The 17,630-nt window shown below is 47.7% G+C and overlaps 12 non-coding genes across 12 annotated transcripts; all 12 read left to right on the top strand.

The window, feature by feature from the left end:
• Nucleotides 1–913: 913 nt before the first annotated feature.
• LOC142688018 (U2 spliceosomal RNA) lies at nt 914–1,104 on the top strand. The gene has a single exon (XR_012857189.1). It is a non-coding gene; the product is annotated as a U2 spliceosomal RNA (small nuclear RNA).
• A 1,284-nt stretch (nt 1,105–2,388) lies between these two features.
• Nucleotides 2,389–2,579, top strand: LOC142688017 (U2 spliceosomal RNA). The gene has a single exon (XR_012857188.1). It is a non-coding gene; the product is annotated as a U2 spliceosomal RNA (small nuclear RNA).
• Nucleotides 2,580–3,876: 1,297 nt separating this feature from the next.
• On the top strand, nt 3,877–4,067 carry LOC142687824 (U2 spliceosomal RNA). The gene has a single exon (XR_012857013.1). It is a non-coding gene; the product is annotated as a U2 spliceosomal RNA (small nuclear RNA).
• Nucleotides 4,068–5,363: 1,296 nt separating this feature from the next.
• Nucleotides 5,364–5,554, top strand: LOC142687823 (U2 spliceosomal RNA). The gene has a single exon (XR_012857012.1). It is a non-coding gene; the product is annotated as a U2 spliceosomal RNA (small nuclear RNA).
• A 1,299-nt stretch (nt 5,555–6,853) lies between these two features.
• LOC142687822 (U2 spliceosomal RNA) lies at nt 6,854–7,044 on the top strand. The gene has a single exon (XR_012857011.1). It is a non-coding gene; the product is annotated as a U2 spliceosomal RNA (small nuclear RNA).
• Nucleotides 7,045–8,336: 1,292 nt separating this feature from the next.
• On the top strand, nt 8,337–8,527 carry LOC142687821 (U2 spliceosomal RNA). Its single transcript, XR_012857010.1, has one exon. It is a non-coding gene; the product is annotated as a U2 spliceosomal RNA (small nuclear RNA).
• A 1,269-nt stretch (nt 8,528–9,796) lies between these two features.
• LOC142687819 (U2 spliceosomal RNA) lies at nt 9,797–9,987 on the top strand. The gene has a single exon (XR_012857009.1). It is a non-coding gene; the product is annotated as a U2 spliceosomal RNA (small nuclear RNA).
• A 1,296-nt stretch (nt 9,988–11,283) lies between these two features.
• Nucleotides 11,284–11,474, top strand: LOC142687817 (U2 spliceosomal RNA). Its single transcript, XR_012857007.1, has one exon. It is a non-coding gene; the product is annotated as a U2 spliceosomal RNA (small nuclear RNA).
• A 1,296-nt stretch (nt 11,475–12,770) lies between these two features.
• On the top strand, nt 12,771–12,961 carry LOC142687816 (U2 spliceosomal RNA). Its single transcript, XR_012857006.1, has one exon. It is a non-coding gene; the product is annotated as a U2 spliceosomal RNA (small nuclear RNA).
• A 1,288-nt stretch (nt 12,962–14,249) lies between these two features.
• Nucleotides 14,250–14,440, top strand: LOC142687815 (U2 spliceosomal RNA). The gene has a single exon (XR_012857005.1). It is a non-coding gene; the product is annotated as a U2 spliceosomal RNA (small nuclear RNA).
• Nucleotides 14,441–15,744: 1,304 nt separating this feature from the next.
• On the top strand, nt 15,745–15,935 carry LOC142687814 (U2 spliceosomal RNA). The gene has a single exon (XR_012857004.1). It is a non-coding gene; the product is annotated as a U2 spliceosomal RNA (small nuclear RNA).
• Nucleotides 15,936–17,227: 1,292 nt separating this feature from the next.
• LOC142687813 (U2 spliceosomal RNA) lies at nt 17,228–17,418 on the top strand. The gene has a single exon (XR_012857003.1). It is a non-coding gene; the product is annotated as a U2 spliceosomal RNA (small nuclear RNA).
• Nucleotides 17,419–17,630: the final 212 nt, after the last annotated feature.

Below are 17,630 nucleotides of genomic sequence, written 5' to 3'. Positions count from 1 at the left end.
TGGAGTAGGGGAACAGCAAACAGCCAATAAAGCAGCCCGCCCGCTCGCCTGCCCGCCACAATGGACCTACCTGTGTACACTAGATGGATGTGATGGAATGTACTGTCGTCCCTACATTTCAAGAAGAAGTAAGAATTGCAGTTGCAACAAAGCCTTGCTTGCCTACAAAGAGAGCAGCAATTTGGATTTGTTACTATGTTACCTAGAAGAATAACAAACTGTGCAAGGATGGAGGTTGTAGGAGCAAGGAGAAGTTGTCTGTAAAGTTGGTGGATGCCTATTTTCCATTTTGCAGTCCCTTGTCTCCCTCTTGTGGCCTCCTGGAGGCAACTAGCTGTGCAAAAAAAAGACAGCCTGGCGGCCGGCTGTTGCAGTGTTGCCCTCTCAGGCAACACTGAGTGACTGACTGAGCCTCACCGTCTTATATAAAGTTCAGACGGAACTTTGCACGTGTCATAGTGGAGCCCTCAGGATTCCAGAGCCAGCTTTCTGACATCATAATGGGGCCTCAGAGATAAAAGCCTGGGCCCAGGCAGTGTTGGTCAGTGCTGCTCAGCAGGCAGCACTGGACTGGACTGGATTACAGCTGATACAAGGTGTGAAGGAACAAGGGGTGGCTGTGGGCATGCACTTGCTGCCGCTGCCAGTGTTTATCTGCATGGCAGCAGGGCATTTGGGCGTTGCCAGGAAGGCGTTTTTATGTAGATTCCTCCTCTTTCAGCACTGCATTGTGGTGCAAGCAAAAGAAGCAAATCCTGTCTGGCTTCCTCTCCGGCCTTTATTCACCTCCCGTGTAGCTGTGAGTGTGTGAGCCTGCAGGGCCCCATGGAATTGCCTAGAAGTAGGCTGAATCGCTGCAAGGGCTGAACAGCAGTATCGGGCAGGCTCGGGCAACGCGCGGCCCGTTCGGGTTATCGCTTCTCGGCCTTTTGGCTAAGATCAAGTGTAGTATCTGTTCTTATCAGTTTAATATCTGATACGTCCCCTATCTGGGGACCATATATTAAATGGATTTTTAGAACAGGGAGATGGAAATAGAGCTTGCTCTGTCCACTCCACGCATTGACCTGGTATTGCAGTATTTCTAGGACCGGTGCACCCTTTCCTTATGTGTTGACTAAAAGCAGATTCCAAAAGTGTTTTTTGTCTTTGCTATTGTTTCTGTCTTTCTGAAGGGATCTCCCCTTTTAATCCCATTATTTCAACACCTGTTGGACAATGCATGAGTGATAATGAGCTCATTGATTAAATGCAATTAATGAATAGATTGCCACCTCTTGTTGTGTGTCGTCTGTGTTTCTGTGTTTCCGGCATTTCACATTGGAACACCTCATTCACCTTCCTTGTCTTCTCTCCGCCCTCCCTTTTAGGTAAGTTAAAGAGCTGCACCTGAGCCAGCCACTGATTGATTGATTGATTGATTGATTGATTGATTGATTGATTGATTGATGCAGCACAACAGTCAAATAGTGGAGTGGAGTAGGGGAACAGCAAACAGCCAATAAAGCAGCCCGCCCGCTCGCCTGCCCGCCACAATGGACCTACCTGTGTACACTAGATGGATGTGATGGAATGTACTGTCGTCCCTACATTTCAAGAAGAAGTAAGAATTGCAGTTGCAACAAAGCCTTGCTTGCCTACAAAGAGAGCAGCAATTTGGATTTGTTACTATGTTACCTAGAAGAATAACAAACTGTGCAAGGATGGAGGTTGTAGGAGCAAGGAGAAGTTGTCTGTAAAGTTGGTGGATGCCTATTTTCCATTTTGCAGTCCCTTGTCTCCCTCTTGTGGCCTCCTGGAGGCAACTAGCTGTGCAAAAAAAAGACAGCCTGGCGGCCGGCTGTTGCAGTGTTGCCCTCTCAGGCAACACTGAGTGACTGACTGAGCCTCACCGTCTTATATAAAGTTCAGACGGAACTTTGCACGTGTCATAGTGGAGCCCTCAGGATTCCAGAGCCAGCTTTCTGACATCATAATGGGGCCTCAGAGATAAAAGCCTGGGCCCAGGCAGTGTTGGTCAGTGCTGCTCAGCAGGCAGCACTGGACTGGACTGGATTACAGCTGATACAAGGTGTGAAGGAACAAGGGGTGGCTGTGGGCATGCACTTGCTGCCGCTGCCAGTGTTTATCTGCATGGCAGCAGGGCATTTGGGCGTTGCCAGGAAGGCGTTTTTATGTAGATTCCTCCTCTTTCAGCACTGCATTGTGGTGCAAGCAAAAGAAGCAAATCCTGTCTGGCTTCCTCTCCGGCCTTTATTCACCTCCCGTGTAGCTGTGAGTGTGTGAGCCTGCAGGGCCCCATGGAATTGCCTAGAAGTAGGCTGAATCGCTGCAAGGGCTGAACAGCAGTATCGGGCAGGCTCGGGCAACGCGCGGCCCGTTCGGGTTATCGCTTCTCGGCCTTTTGGCTAAGATCAAGTGTAGTATCTGTTCTTATCAGTTTAATATCTGATACGTCCCCTATCTGGGGACCATATATTAAATGGATTTTTAGAACAGGGAGATGGAAATAGAGCTTGCTCTGTCCACTCCACGCATTGACCTGGTATTGCAGTATTTCTAGGACCGGTGCACCCTTTCCTTATGTGTTGACTAAAAGCAGATTCCAAAAGTGTTTTTTGTCTTTGCTATTGTTTCTGTCTTTCTGAAGGGATCTCCCCTTTTAATCCCATTATTTCAACACCTGTTGGACAATGCATGAGTGATAATGAGCTCATTGATTAAATGCAATTAATGAATAGATTGCCACCTCTTGTTGTGTGTCGTCTGTGTTTCTGTGTTTCCGGCATTTCACATTGGAACACCTCATTCACCTTCCTTGTCTTCTCTCCGCCCTCCCTTTTAGGTAAGTTAAAGAGCTGCACCTGAGCCAGCCACTGATTGATTGATTGATTGATTGATTGATTGATTGATTGATTGATTGATTGATTGATTGATTGCAGCACAACAGTCAAATAGTGGAGTGGAGTAGGGGAACAGCAAACAGCCAATAAAGCAGCCCGCCCGCTCGCCTGCCCGCCACAATGGACCTACCTGTGTACACTAGATGGATGTGATGGAATGTACTGTCGTCCCTACATTTCAAGAAGAAGTAAGAATTGCAGTTGCAACAAAGCCTTGCTTGCCTACAAAGAGAGCAGCAATTTGGATTTGTTACTATGTTACCTAGAAGAATAACAAACTGTGCAAGGATGGAGGTTGTAGGAGCAAGGAGAAGTTGTCTGTAAAGTTGGTGGATGCCTATTTTCCATTTTGCAGTCCCTTGTCTCCCTCTTGTGGCCTCCTGGAGGCAACTAGCTGTGCAAAAAAAAGACAGCCTGGCGGCCGGCTGTTGCAGTGTTGCCCTCTCAGGCAACACTGAGTGACTGACTGAGCCTCACCGTCTTATATAAAGTTCAGACGGAACTTTGCACGTGTCATAGTGGAGCCCTCAGGATTCCAGAGCCAGCTTTCTGACATCATAATGGGGCCTCAGAGATAAAAGCCTGGGCCCAGGCAGTGTTGGTCAGTGCTGCTCAGCAGGCAGCACTGGACTGGACTGGATTACAGCTGATACAAGGTGTGAAGGAACAAGGGGTGGCTGTGGGCATGCACTTGCTGCCGCTGCCAGTGTTTATCTGCATGGCAGCAGGGCATTTGGGCGTTGCCAGGAAGGCGTTTTTATGTAGATTCCTCCTCTTTCAGCACTGCATTGTGGTGCAAGCAAAAGAAGCAAATCCTGTCTGGCTTCCTCTCCGGCCTTTATTCACCTCCCGTGTAGCTGTGAGTGTGTGAGCCTGCAGGGCCCCATGGAATTGCCTAGAAGTAGGCTGAATCGCTGCAAGGGCTGAACAGCAGTATCGGGCAGGCTCGGGCAACGCGCGGCCCGTTCGGGTTATCGCTTCTCGGCCTTTTGGCTAAGATCAAGTGTAGTATCTGTTCTTATCAGTTTAATATCTGATACGTCCCCTATCTGGGGACCATATATTAAATGGATTTTTAGAACAGGGAGATGGAAATAGAGCTTGCTCTGTCCACTCCACGCATTGACCTGGTATTGCAGTATTTCCAGGACCGGTGCACCCTTTCCTTATGTGTTGACTAAAAGCAGATTCCAAAAGTGTTTTTTGTCTTTGCTATTGTTTCTGTCTTTCTGAAGGGATCTCCCCTTTTAATCCCATTATTTCAACACCTGTTGGACAATGCATGAGTGATAATGAGCTCATTGATTAAATGCAATTAATGAATAGATTGCCACCTCTTGTTGTGTGTCGTCTGTGTTTCTGTGTTTCCGGCATTTCACATTGGAACACCTCATTCACCTTCCTTGTCTTCTCTCCGCCCTCCCTTTTAGGTAAGTTAAAGAGCTGCACCTGAGCCAGCCACTGATTGATTGATTGATTGATTGATTGATTGATTGATTGATTGATTGATTGATTGATTGATGCAGCACAACAGTCAAATAGTGGAGTGGAGTAGGGGAACAGCAAACAGCCAATAAAGCAGCCCGCCCGCTCGCCTGCCCGCCACAATGGACCTACCTGTGTACACTAGATGGATGTGATGGAATGTACTGTCGTCCCTACATTTCAAGAAGAAGTAAGAATTGCAGTTGCAACAAAGCCTTGCTTGCCTACAAAGAGAGCAGCAATTTGGATTTGTTACTATGTTACCTAGAAGAATAACAAACTGTGCAAGGATGGAGGTTGTAGGAGCAAGGAGAAGTTGTCTGTAAAGTTGGTGGATGCCTATTTTCCATTTTGCAGTCCCTTGTCTCCCTCTTGTGGCCTCCTGGAGGCAACTAGCTGTGCAAAAAAAAGACAGCCTGGCGGCCGGCTGTTGCAGTGTTGCCCTCTCAGGCAACACTGAGTGACTGACTGAGCCTCACCGTCTTATATAAAGTTCAGACGGAACTTTGCACGTGTCATAGTGGAGCCCTCAGGATTCCAGAGCCAGCTTTCTGACATCATAATGGGGCCTCAGAGATAAAAGCCTGGGCCCAGGCAGTGTTGGTCAGTGCTGCTCAGCAGGCAGCACTGGACTGGACTGGATTACAGCTGATACAAGGTGTGAAGGAACAAGGGGTGGCTGTGGGCATGCACTTGCTGCCGCTGCCAGTGTTTATCTGCATGGCAGCAGGGCATTTGGGCGTTGCCAGGAAGGCGTTTTTATGTAGATTCCTCCTCTTTCAGCACTGCATTGTGGTGCAAGCAAAAGAAGCAAATCCTGTCTGGCTTCCTCTCCGGCCTTTATTCACCTCCCGTGTAGCTGTGAGTGTGTGAGCCTGCAGGGCCCCATGGAATTGCCTAGAAGTAGGCTGAATCGCTGCAAGGGCTGAACAGCAGTATCGGGCAGGCTCGGGCAACGCGCGGCCCGTTCGGGTTATCGCTTCTCGGCCTTTTGGCTAAGATCAAGTGTAGTATCTGTTCTTATCAGTTTAATATCTGATACGTCCCCTATCTGGGGACCATATATTAAATGGATTTTTAGAACAGGGAGATGGAAATAGAGCTTGCTCTGTCCACTCCACGCATTGACCTGGTATTGCAGTATTTCCAGGACCGGTGCACCCTTTCCTTATGTGTTGACTAAAAGCAGATTCCAAAAGTGTTTTTTGTCTTTGCTATTGTTTCTGTCTTTCTGAAGGGATCTCCCCTTTTAATCCCATTATTTCAACACCTGTTGGACAATGCATGAGTGATAATGAGCTCATTGATTAAATGCAATTAATGAATAGATTGCCACCTCTTGTTGTGTGTCGTCTGTGTTTCTGTGTTTCCGGCATTTCACATTGGAACACCTCATTCACCTTCCTTGTCTTCTCTCCGCCCTCCCTTTTAGGTAAGTTAAAGAGCTGCACCTGAGCCAGCCACTGATTGATTGATTGATTGATTGATTGATTGATTGATTGATTGATTGATTGATTGATTGATTGATGCAGCACAACAGTCAAATAGTGGAGTGGAGTAGGGGAACAGCAAACAGCCAATAAAGCAGCCCGCCCGCTCGCCTGCCCGCCACAATGGACCTACCTGTGTACACTAGATGGATGTGATGGAATGTACTGTCGTCCCTACATTTCAAGAAGAAGTAAGAATTGCAGTTGCAACAAAGCCTTGCTTGCCTACAAAGAGAGCAGCAATTTGGATTTGTTACTATGTTACCTAGAAGAATAACAAACTGTGCAAGGTGGAGGTTGTAGGAGCAAGGAGAAGTTGTCTGTAAAGTTGGTGGATGCCTATTTTCCATTTTGCAGTCCCTTGTCTCCCTCTTGTGGCCTCCTGGAGGCAACTAGCTGTGCAAAAAAAAGACAGCCTGGCGGCCGGCTGTTGCAGTGTTGCCCTCTCAGGCAACACTGAGTGACTGACTGAGCCTCACCGTCTTATATAAAGTTCAGACGGAACTTTGCACGTGTCATAGTGGAGCCCTCAGGATTCCAGAGCCAGCTTTCTGACATCATAATGGGGCCTCAGAGATAAAAGCCTGGGCCCAGGCAGTGTTGGTCAGTGCTGCTCAGCAGGCAGCACTGGACTGGACTGGATTACAGCTGATACAAGGTGTGAAGGAACAAGGGGTGGCTGTGGGCATGCACTTGCTGCCGCTGCCAGTGTTTATCTGCATGGCAGCAGGGCATTTGGGCGTTGCCAGGAAGGCGTTTTTATGTAGATTCCTCCTCTTTCAGCACTGCATTGTGGTGCAAGCAAAAGAAGCAAATCCTGTCTGGCTTCCTCTCCGGCCTTTATTCACCTCCCGTGTAGCTGTGAGTGTGTGAGCCTGCAGGGCCCCATGGAATTGCCTAGAAGTAGGCTGAATCGCTGCAAGGGCTGAACAGCAGTATCGGGCAGGCTCGGGCAACGCGCGGCCCGTTCGGGTTATCGCTTCTCGGCCTTTTGGCTAAGATCAAGTGTAGTATCTGTTCTTATCAGTTTAATATCTGATACGTCCCCTATCTGGGGACCATATATTAAATGGATTTTTAGAACAGGGAGATGGAAATAGAGCTTGCTCTGTCCACTCCACGCATTGACCTGGTATTGCAGTATTTCCAGGACCGGTGCACCCTTTCCTTATGTGTTGACTAAAAGCAGATTCCAAAAGTGTTTTTTGTCTTTGCTATTGTTTCTGTCTTTCTGAAGGGATCTCCCCTTTTAATCCCATTATTTCAACACCTGTTGGACAATGCATGAGTGATAATGAGCTCATTGATTAAATGCAATTAATGAATAGATTGCCACCTCTTGTTGTGTGTCGTCTGTGTTTCTGTGTTTCCGGCATTTCACATTGGAACACCTCATTCACCTTCCTTGTCTTCTCTCCGCCCTCCCTTTTAGGTAAGTTAAAGAGCTGCACCTGAGCCAGCCACTGATTGATTGATTGATTGATTGATTGATTGATTGATTGATTGATTGATTGATTGATGCAGCACAACAGTCAAATAGTGGAGTGGAGTAGGGGAACAGCAAACAGCCAATAAAGCAGCCCGCCCGCTCGCCTGCCCGCCACAATGGACCTACCTGTGTACACTAGATGGATGTGATGGAATGTACTGTCGTCCCTACATTTCAAGAAGAAGTAAGAATTGCAGTTGCAACAAAGCCTTGCTTGCCTACAAAGAGAGCAGCAATTTGGATTTGTTACTATGTTACCTAGAAGAATAACAAACTGTGCAAGGATGGAGGTTGTAGGAGCAAGGAGAAGTTGTCTGTAAAGTTGGTGGATGCCTATTTTCCATTTTGCAGTCCCTTGTCTCCCTCTTGTGGCCTCCTGGAGGCAACTAGCTGTGCAAAAAAAAGACAGCCTGGCGGCCGGCTGTTGCAGTGTTGCCCTCTCAGGCAACACTGAGTGACTGACTGAGCCTCACCGTCTTATATAAAGTTCAGACGGAACTTTGCACGTGTCATAGTGGAGCCCTCAGGATTCCAGAGCCAGCTTTCTGACATCATAATGGGGCCTCAGAGATAAAAGCCTGGGCCCAGGCAGTGTTGGTCAGTGCTGCTCAGCAGGCAGCACTGGACTGGACTGGATTACAGCTGATACAAGGTGTGAAGGAACAAGGGGTGGCTGTGGGCATGCACTTGCTGCCGCTGCCAGTGTTTATCTGCATGGCAGCAGGGCATTTGGGCGTTGCCAGGAAGGCGTTTTTATGTAGATTCCTCCTCTTTCAGCACTGCATTGTGGTGCAAGCAAAAGAAGCAAATCCTGTCTGGCTTCCTCTCCGGCCTTTATTCACCTCCCGTGTAGCTGTGAGTGTGTGAGCCTGCAGGGCCCCATGGAATTGCCTAGAAGTAGGCTGAATCGCTGCAAGGGCTGAACAGCAGTATCGGGCAGGCTCGGGCAACGCGCGGCCCGTTCGGGTTATCGCTTCTCGGCCTTTTGGCTAAGATCAAGTGTAGTATCTGTTCTTATCAGTTTAATATCTGATACGTCCCCTATCTGGGGACCATATATTAAATGGATTTTTAGAACAGGGAGATGGAAATAGAGCTTGCTCTGTCCACTCCACGCATTGACCTGGTATTGCAGTATTTCCAGGACCGGTGCACCCTTTCCTTATGTGTTGACTAAAAGCAGATTCCAAAAGTGTTTTTTGTCTTTGCTATTGTTTCTGTCTTTCTGAAGGGATCTCCCCTTTTAATCCCATTATTTCAACACCTGTTGGACAATGCATGAGTGATAATGAGCTCATTGATTAAATGCAATTAATGAATAGATTGCCACCTCTTGTTGTGTGTCGTCTGTGTTTCTGTGTTTCCGGCATTTCACATTGGAACACCTCATTCACCTTCCTTGTCTTCTCTCCGCCCTCCCTTTTAGGTAAGTTAAAGAGCTGCACCTGAGCCAGCCACTGATTGATTGATTGATTGATTGATTGATTGATTGATTGATTGATTGATTGATGCAGCACAACAGTCAAATAGTGGAGTGGAGTAGGGGAACAGCAAACAGCCTCGCCTGCCCGCCACAATGGACCTACCTGTGTACACTAGATGGATGTGATGGAATGTACTGTCGTCCCTACATTTCAAGAAGAAGTAAGAATTGCAGTTGCAACAAAGCCTTGCTTGCCTACAAAGAGAGCAGCAATTTGGATTTGTTACTATGTTACCTAGAAGAATAACAAACTGTGCAAGGATGGAGGTTGTAGGAGCAAGGAGAAGTTGTCTGTAAAGTTGGTGGATGCCTATTTTCCATTTTGCAGTCCCTTGTCTCCCTCTTGTGGCCTCCTGGAGGCAACTAGCTGTGCAAAAAAAAGACAGCCTGGCGGCCGGCTGTTGCAGTGTTGCCCTCTCAGGCAACACTGAGTGACTGACTGAGCCTCACCGTCTTATATAAAGTTCAGACGGAACTTTGCACGTGTCATAGTGGAGCCCTCAGGATTCCAGAGCCAGCTTTCTGACATCATAATGGGGCCTCAGAGATAAAAGCCTGGGCCCAGGCAGTGTTGGTCAGTGCTGCTCAGCAGGCAGCACTGGACTGGACTGGATTACAGCTGATACAAGGTGTGAAGGAACAAGGGGTGGCTGTGGGCATGCACTTGCTGCCGCTGCCAGTGTTTATCTGCATGGCAGCAGGGCATTTGGGCGTTGCCAGGAAGGCGTTTTTATGTAGATTCCTCCTCTTTCAGCACTGCATTGTGGTGCAAGCAAAAGAAGCAAATCCTGTCTGGCTTCCTCTCCGGCCTTTATTCACCTCCCGTGTAGCTGTGAGTGTGTGAGCCTGCAGGGCCCCATGGAATTGCCTAGAAATAGGCTGAATCGCTGCAAGGGCTGAACAGCAGTATCGGGCAGGCTCGGGCAACGCGCGGCCCGTTCGGGTTATCGCTTCTCGGCCTTTTGGCTAAGATCAAGTGTAGTATCTGTTCTTATCAGTTTAATATCTGATACGTCCCCTATCTGGGGACCATATATTAAATGGATTTTTAGAACAGGGAGATGGAAATAGAGCTTGCTCTGTCCACTCCACGCATTGACCTGGTATTGCAGTATTTCCAGGACCGGTGCACCCTTTCCTTATGTGTTGACTAAAAGCAGATTCCAAAAGTGTTTTTTGTCTTTGCTATTGTTTCTGTCTTTCTGAAGGGATCTCCCCTTTTAATCCCATTATTTCAACACCTGTTGGACAATGCATGAGTGATAATGAGCTCATTGATTAAATGCAATTAATGAATAGATTGCCACCTCTTGTTGTGTGTCGTCTGTGTTTCTGTGTTTCCGGCATTTCACATTGGAACACCTCATTCACCTTCCTTGTCTTCTCTCCGCCCTCCCTTTTAGGTAAGTTAAAGAGCTGCACCTGAGCCAGCCACTGATTGATTGATTGATTGATTGATTGATTGATTGATTGATTGATTGATTGATTGATTGATGCAGCACAACAGTCAAATAGTGGAGTGGAGTAGGGGAACAGCAAACAGCCAATAAAGCAGCCCGCCCGCTCGCCTGCCCGCCACAATGGACCTACCTGTGTACACTAGATGGATGTGATGGAATGTACTGTCGTCCCTACATTTCAAGAAGAAGTAAGAATTGCAGTTGCAACAAAGCCTTGCTTGCCTACAAAGAGAGCAGCAATTTGGATTTGTTACTATGTTACCTAGAAGAATAACAAACTGTGCAAGGATGGAGGTTGTAGGAGCAAGGAGAAGTTGTCTGTAAAGTTGGTGGATGCCTATTTTCCATTTTGCAGTCCCTTGTCTCCCTCTTGTGGCCTCCTGGAGGCAACTAGCTGTGCAAAAAAAAGACAGCCTGGCGGCCGGCTGTTGCAGTGTTGCCCTCTCAGGCAACACTGAGTGACTGACTGAGCCTCACCGTCTTATATAAAGTTCAGACGGAACTTTGCACGTGTCATAGTGGAGCCCTCAGGATTCCAGAGCCAGCTTTCTGACATCATAATGGGGCCTCAGAGATAAAAGCCTGGGCCCAGGCAGTGTTGGTCAGTGCTGCTCAGCAGGCAGCACTGGACTGGACTGGATTACAGCTGATACAAGGTGTGAAGGAACAAGGGGTGGCTGTGGGCATGCACTTGCTGCCGCTGCCAGTGTTTATCTGCATGGCAGCAGGGCATTTGGGCGTTGCCAGGAAGGCGTTTTTATGTAGATTCCTCCTCTTTCAGCACTGCATTGTGGTGCAAGCAAAAGAAGCAAATCCTGTCTGGCTTCCTCTCCGGCCTTTATTCACCTCCCGTGTAGCTGTGAGTGTGTGAGCCTGCAGGGCCCCATGGAATTGCCTAGAAGTAGGCTGAATCGCTGCAAGGGCTGAACAGCAGTATCGGGCAGGCTCGGGCAACGCGCGGCCCGTTCGGGTTATCGCTTCTCGGCCTTTTGGCTAAGATCAAGTGTAGTATCTGTTCTTATCAGTTTAATATCTGATACGTCCCCTATCTGGGGACCATATATTAAATGGATTTTTAGAACAGGGAGATGGAAATAGAGCTTGCTCTGTCCACTCCACGCATTGACCTGGTATTGCAGTATTTCCAGGACCGGTGCACCCTTTCCTTATGTGTTGACTAAAAGCAGATTCCAAAAGTGTTTTTTGTCTTTGCTATTGTTTCTGTCTTTCTGAAGGGATCTCCCCTTTTAATCCCATTATTTCAACACCTGTTGGACAATGCATGAGTGATAATGAGCTCATTGATTAAATGCAATTAATGAATAGATTGCCACCTCTTGTTGTGTGTCGTCTGTGTTTCTGTGTTTCCGGCATTTCACATTGGAACACCTCATTCACCTTCCTTGTCTTCTCTCCGCCCTCCCTTTTAGGTAAGTTAAAGAGCTGCACCTGAGCCAGCCACTGATTGATTGATTGATTGATTGATTGATTGATTGATTGATTGATTGATTGATTGATTGATGCAGCACAACAGTCAAATAGTGGAGTGGAGTAGGGGAACAGCAAACAGCCAATAAAGCAGCCCGCCCGCTCGCCTGCCCGCCACAATGGACCTACCTGTGTACACTAGATGGATGTGATGGAATGTACTGTCGTCCCTACATTTCAAGAAGAAGTAAGAATTGCAGTTGCAACAAAGCCTTGCTTGCCTACAAAGAGAGCAGCAATTTGGATTTGTTACTATGTTACCTAGAAGAATAACAAACTGTGCAAGGATGGAGGTTGTAGGAGCAAGGAGAAGTTGTCTGTAAAGTTGGTGGATGCCTATTTTCCATTTTGCAGTCCCTTGTCTCCCTCTTGTGGCCTCCTGGAGGCAACTAGCTGTGCAAAAAAAAGACAGCCTGGCGGCCGGCTGTTGCAGTGTTGCCCTCTCAGGCAACACTGAGTGACTGACTGAGCCTCACCGTCTTATATAAAGTTCAGACGGAACTTTGCACGTGTCATAGTGGAGCCCTCAGGATTCCAGAGCCAGCTTTCTGACATCATAATGGGGCCTCAGAGATAAAAGCCTGGGCCCAGGCAGTGTTGGTCAGTGCTGCTCAGCAGGCAGCACTGGACTGGACTGGATTACAGCTGATACAAGGTGTGAAGGAACAAGGGGTGGCTGTGGGCATGCACTTGCTGCCGCTGCCAGTGTTTATCTGCATGGCAGCAGGGCATTTGGGCGTTGCCAGGAAGGCGTTTTTATGTAGATTCCTCCTCTTTCAGCACTGCATTGTGGTGCAAGCAAAAGAAGCAAATCCTGTCTGGCTTCCTCTCCGGCCTTTATTCACCTCCCGTGTAGCTGTGAGTGTGTGAGCCTGCAGGGCCCCATGGAATTGCCTAGAAGTAGGCTGAATCGCTGCAAGGGCTGAACAGCAGTATCGGGCAGGCTCGGGCAACGCGCGGCCCGTTCGGGTTATCGCTTCTCGGCCTTTTGGCTAAGATCAAGTGTAGTATCTGTTCTTATCAGTTTAATATCTGATACGTCCCCTATCTGGGGACCATATATTAAATGGATTTTTAGAACAGGGAGATGGAAATAGAGCTTGCTCTGTCCACTCCACGCATTGACCTGGTATTGCAGTATTTCCAGGACCGGTGCACCCTTTCCTTATGTGTTGACTAAAAGCAGATTCCAAAAGTGTTTTTTGTCTTTGCTATTGTTTCTGTCTTTCTGAAGGGATCTCCCCTTTTAATCCCATTATTTCAACACCTGTTGGACAATGCATGAGTGATAATGAGCTCATTGATTAAATGCAATTAATGAATAGATTGCCACCTCTTGTTGTGTGTCGTCTGTGTTTCTGTGTTTCCGGCATTTCACATTGGAACACCTCATTCACCTTCCTTGTCTTCTCTCCGCCCTCCCTTTTAGGTAAGTTAAAGAGCTGCACCTGAGCCAGCCACTGATTGATTGATTGATTGATTGATTGATTGATTGATTGATTGATTGATTGATGCAGCACAACAGTCAAATAGTGGAGTGGAGTAGGGGAACAGCAAACAGCCAATAAAGCAGCCCGCCCGCTCGCCTGCCCGCCACAATGGACCTACCTGTGTACACTAGATGGATGTGATGGAATGTACTGTCGTCCCTACATTTCAAGAAGAAGTAAGAATTGCAGTTGCAACAAAGCCTTGCTTGCCTACAAAGAGAGCAGCAATTTGGATTTGTTACTATGTTACCTAGAAGAATAACAAACTGTGCAAGGATGGAGGTTGTAGGAGCAAGGAGAAGTTGTCTGTAAAGTTGGTGGATGCCTATTTTCCATTTTGCAGTCCCTTGTCTCCCTCTTGTGGCCTCCTGGAGGCAACTAGCTGTGCAAAAAAAAGACAGCCTGGCGGCCGGCTGTTGCAGTGTTGCCCTCTCAGGCAACACTGAGTGACTGACTGAGCCTCACCGTCTTATATAAAGTTCAGACGGAACTTTGCACGTGTCATAGTGGAGCCCTCAGGATTCCAGAGCCAGCTTTCTGACATCATAATGGGGCCTCAGAGATAAAAGCCTGGGCCCAGGCAGTGTTGGTCAGTGCTGCTCAGCAGGCAGCACTGGACTGGACTGGATTACAGCTGATACAAGGTGTGAAGGAACAAGGGGTGGCTGTGGGCATGCACTTGCTGCCGCTGCCAGTGTTTATCTGCATGGCAGCAGGGCATTTGGGCGTTGCCAGGAAGGCGTTTTTATGTAGATTCCTCCTCTTTCAGCACTGCATTGTGGTGCAAGCAAAAGAAGCAAATCCTGTCTGGCTTCCTCTCCGGCCTTTATTCACCTCCCGTGTAGCTGTGAGTGTGTGAGCCTGCAGGGCCCCATGGAATTGCCTAGAAGTAGGCTGAATCGCTGCAAGGGCTGAACAGCAGTATCGGGCAGGCTCGGGCAACGCGCGGCCCGTTCGGGTTATCGCTTCTCGGCCTTTTGGCTAAGATCAAGTGTAGTATCTGTTCTTATCAGTTTAATATCTGATACGTCCCCTATCTGGGGACCATATATTAAATGGATTTTTAGAACAGGGAGATGGAAATAGAGCTTGCTCTGTCCACTCCACGCATTGACCTGGTATTGCAGTATTTCCAGGACCGGTGCACCCTTTCCTTATGTGTTGACTAAAAGCAGATTCCAAAAGTGTTTTTTGTCTTTGCTATTGTTTCTGTCTTTCTGAAGGGATCTCCCCTTTTAATCCCATTATTTCAACACCTGTTGGACAATGCATGAGTGATAATGAGCTCATTGATTAAATGCAATTAATGAATAGATTGCCACCTCTTGTTGTGTGTCGTCTGTGTTTCTGTGTTTCCGGCATTTCACATTGGAACACCTCATTCACCTTCCTTGTCTTCTCTCCGCCCTCCCTTTTAGGTAAGTTAAAGAGCTGCACCTGAGCCAGCCACTGATTGATTGATTGATTGATTGATTGATTGATTGATTGATTGATTGATTGATTGATTGATTGATTGATGCAGCACAACAGTCAAATAGTGGAGTGGAGTAGGGGAACAGCAAACAGCCAATAAAGCAGCCCGCCCGCTCGCCTGCCCGCCACAATGGACCTACCTGTGTACACTAGATGGATGTGATGGAATGTACTGTCGTCCCTACATTTCAAGAAGAAGTAAGAATTGCAGTTGCAACAAAGCCTTGCTTGCCTACAAAGAGAGCAGCAATTTGGATTTGTTACTATGTTACCTAGAAGAATAACAAACTGTGCAAGGATGGAGGTTGTAGGAGCAAGGAGAAGTTGTCTGTAAAGTTGGTGGATGCCTATTTTCCATTTTGCAGTCCCTTGTCTCCCTCTTGTGGCCTCCTGGAGGCAACTAGCTGTGCAAAAAAAAGACAGCCTGGCGGCCGGCTGTTGCAGTGTTGCCCTCTCAGGCAACACTGAGTGACTGACTGAGCCTCACCGTCTTATATAAAGTTCAGACGGAACTTTGCACGTGTCATAGTGGAGCCCTCAGGATTCCAGAGCCAGCTTTCTGACATCATAATGGGGCCTCAGAGATAAAAGCCTGGGCCCAGGCAGTGTTGGTCAGTGCTGCTCAGCAGGCAGCACTGGACTGGACTGGATTACAGCTGATACAAGGTGTGAAGGAACAAGGGGTGGCTGTGGGCATGCACTTGCTGCCGCTGCCAGTGTTTATCTGCATGGCAGCAGGGCATTTGGGCGTTGCCAGGAAGGCGTTTTTATGTAGATTCCTCCTCTTTCAGCACTGCATTGTGGTGCAAGCAAAAGAAGCAAATCCTGTCTGGCTTCCTCTCCGGCCTTTATTCACCTCCCGTGTAGCTGTGAGTGTGTGAGCCTGCAGGGCCCCATGGAATTGCCTAGAAGTAGGCTGAATCGCTGCAAGGGCTGAACAGCAGTATCGGGCAGGCTCGGGCAACGCGCGGCCCGTTCGGGTTATCGCTTCTCGGCCTTTTGGCTAAGATCAAGTGTAGTATCTGTTCTTATCAGTTTAATATCTGATACGTCCCCTATCTGGGGACCATATATTAAATGGATTTTTAGAACAGGGAGATGGAAATAGAGCTTGCTCTGTCCACTCCACGCATTGACCTGGTATTGCAGTATTTCCAGGACCGGTGCACCCTTTCCTTATGTGTTGACTAAAAGCAGATTCCAAAAGTGTTTTTTGTCTTTGCTATTGTTTCTGTCTTTCTGAAGGGATCTCCCCTTTTAATCCCATTATTTCAACACCTGTTGGACAATGCATGAGTGATAATGAGCTCATTGATTAAATGCAATTAATGAATAGATTGCCACCTCTTGTTGTGTGTCGTCTGTGTTTCTGTGTTTCCGGCATTTCACATTGGAACACCTCATTCACCTTCCTTGTCTTCTCTCCGCCCTCCCTTTTAGGTAAGTTAAAGAGCTGCACCTGAGCCAGCCACTGATTGATTGATTGATTGATTGATTGATTGATTGATTGATTGATTGATTGATTGATGCAGCACAACAGTCAAATAGTGGAGTGGAGTAGGGGAACAGCAAACAGCCAATAAAGCAGCCCGCCCGCTCGCCTGCCCGCCACAATGGACCTACCTGTGTACACTAGATGGATGTGATGGAATGTACTGTCGTCCCTACATTTCAAGAAGAAGTAAGAATTGCAGTTGCAACAAAGCCTTGCTTGCCTACAAAGAGAGCAGCAATTTGGATTTGTTACTATGTTACCTAGAAGAATAACAAACTGTGCAAGGATGGAGGTTGTAGGAGCAAGGAGAAGTTGTCTGTAAAGTTGGTGGATGCCTATTTTCCATTTTGCAGTCCCTTGTCTCCCTCTTGTGGCCTCCTGGAGGCAACTAGCTGTGCAAAAAAAAGACAGCCTGGCGGCCGGCTGTTGCAGTGTTGCCCTCTCAGGCAACACTGAGTGACTGACTGAGCCTCACCGTCTTATATAAAGTTCAGACGGAACTTTGCACGTGTCATAGTGGAGCCCTCAGGATTCCAGAGCCAGCTTTCTGACATCATAATGGGGCCTCAGAGATAAAAGCCTGGGCCCAGGCAGTGTTGGTCAGTGCTGCTCAGCAGGCAGCACTGGACTGGACTGGATTACAGCTGATACAAGGTGTGAAGGAACAAGGGGTGGCTGTGGGCATGCACTTGCTGCCGCTGCCAGTGTTTATCTGCATGGCAGCAGGGCATTTGGGCGTTGCCAGGAAGGCGTTTTTATGTAGATTCCTCCTCTTTCAGCACTGCATTGTGGTGCAAGCAAAAGAAGCAAATCCTGTCTGGCTTCCTCTCCGGCCTTTATTCACCTCCCGTGTAGCTGTGAGTGTGTGAGCCTGCAGGGCCCCATGGAATTGCCTAGAAGTAGGCTGAATCGCTGCAAGGGCTGAACAGCAGTATCGGGCAGGCTCGGGCAACGCGCGGCCCGTTCGGGTTATCGCTTCTCGGCCTTTTGGCTAAGATCAAGTGTAGTATCTGTTCTTATCAGTTTAATATCTGATACGTCCCCTATCTGGGGACCATATATTAAATGGATTTTTAGAACAGGGAGATGGAAATAGAGCTTGCTCTGTCCACTCCACGCATTGACCTGGTATTGCAGTATTTCCAGGACCGGTGCACCCTTTCCTTATGTGTTGACTAAAAGCAGATTCCAAAAGTGTTTTTTGTCTTTGCTATTGTTTCTGTCTTTCTGAAGGGATCTCCCCTTTTAATCCCATTATTTCAACACCTGTTGGACAATGCATGAGTGATAATGAGCTCATTGATTAAATGCAATTAATGAATAGATTGCCACCTCTTGTTGTGTGTCGTCTGTGTTTCTGTGTTTCCGGCATTT

The sequence above is a fragment of the Rhinoderma darwinii genome (genome assembly GCF_050947455.1).
Source record: "Rhinoderma darwinii isolate aRhiDar2 chromosome 5 unlocalized genomic scaffold, aRhiDar2.hap1 SUPER_5_unloc_24, whole genome shotgun sequence".
Classification (NCBI taxonomy): Eukaryota; Metazoa; Chordata; class Amphibia; order Anura; family Rhinodermatidae; genus Rhinoderma; species Rhinoderma darwinii.
The sequence above is the reverse complement of the archived record's forward strand: the minus strand, read 5'-3'. Positions and strand labels throughout refer to the sequence as shown.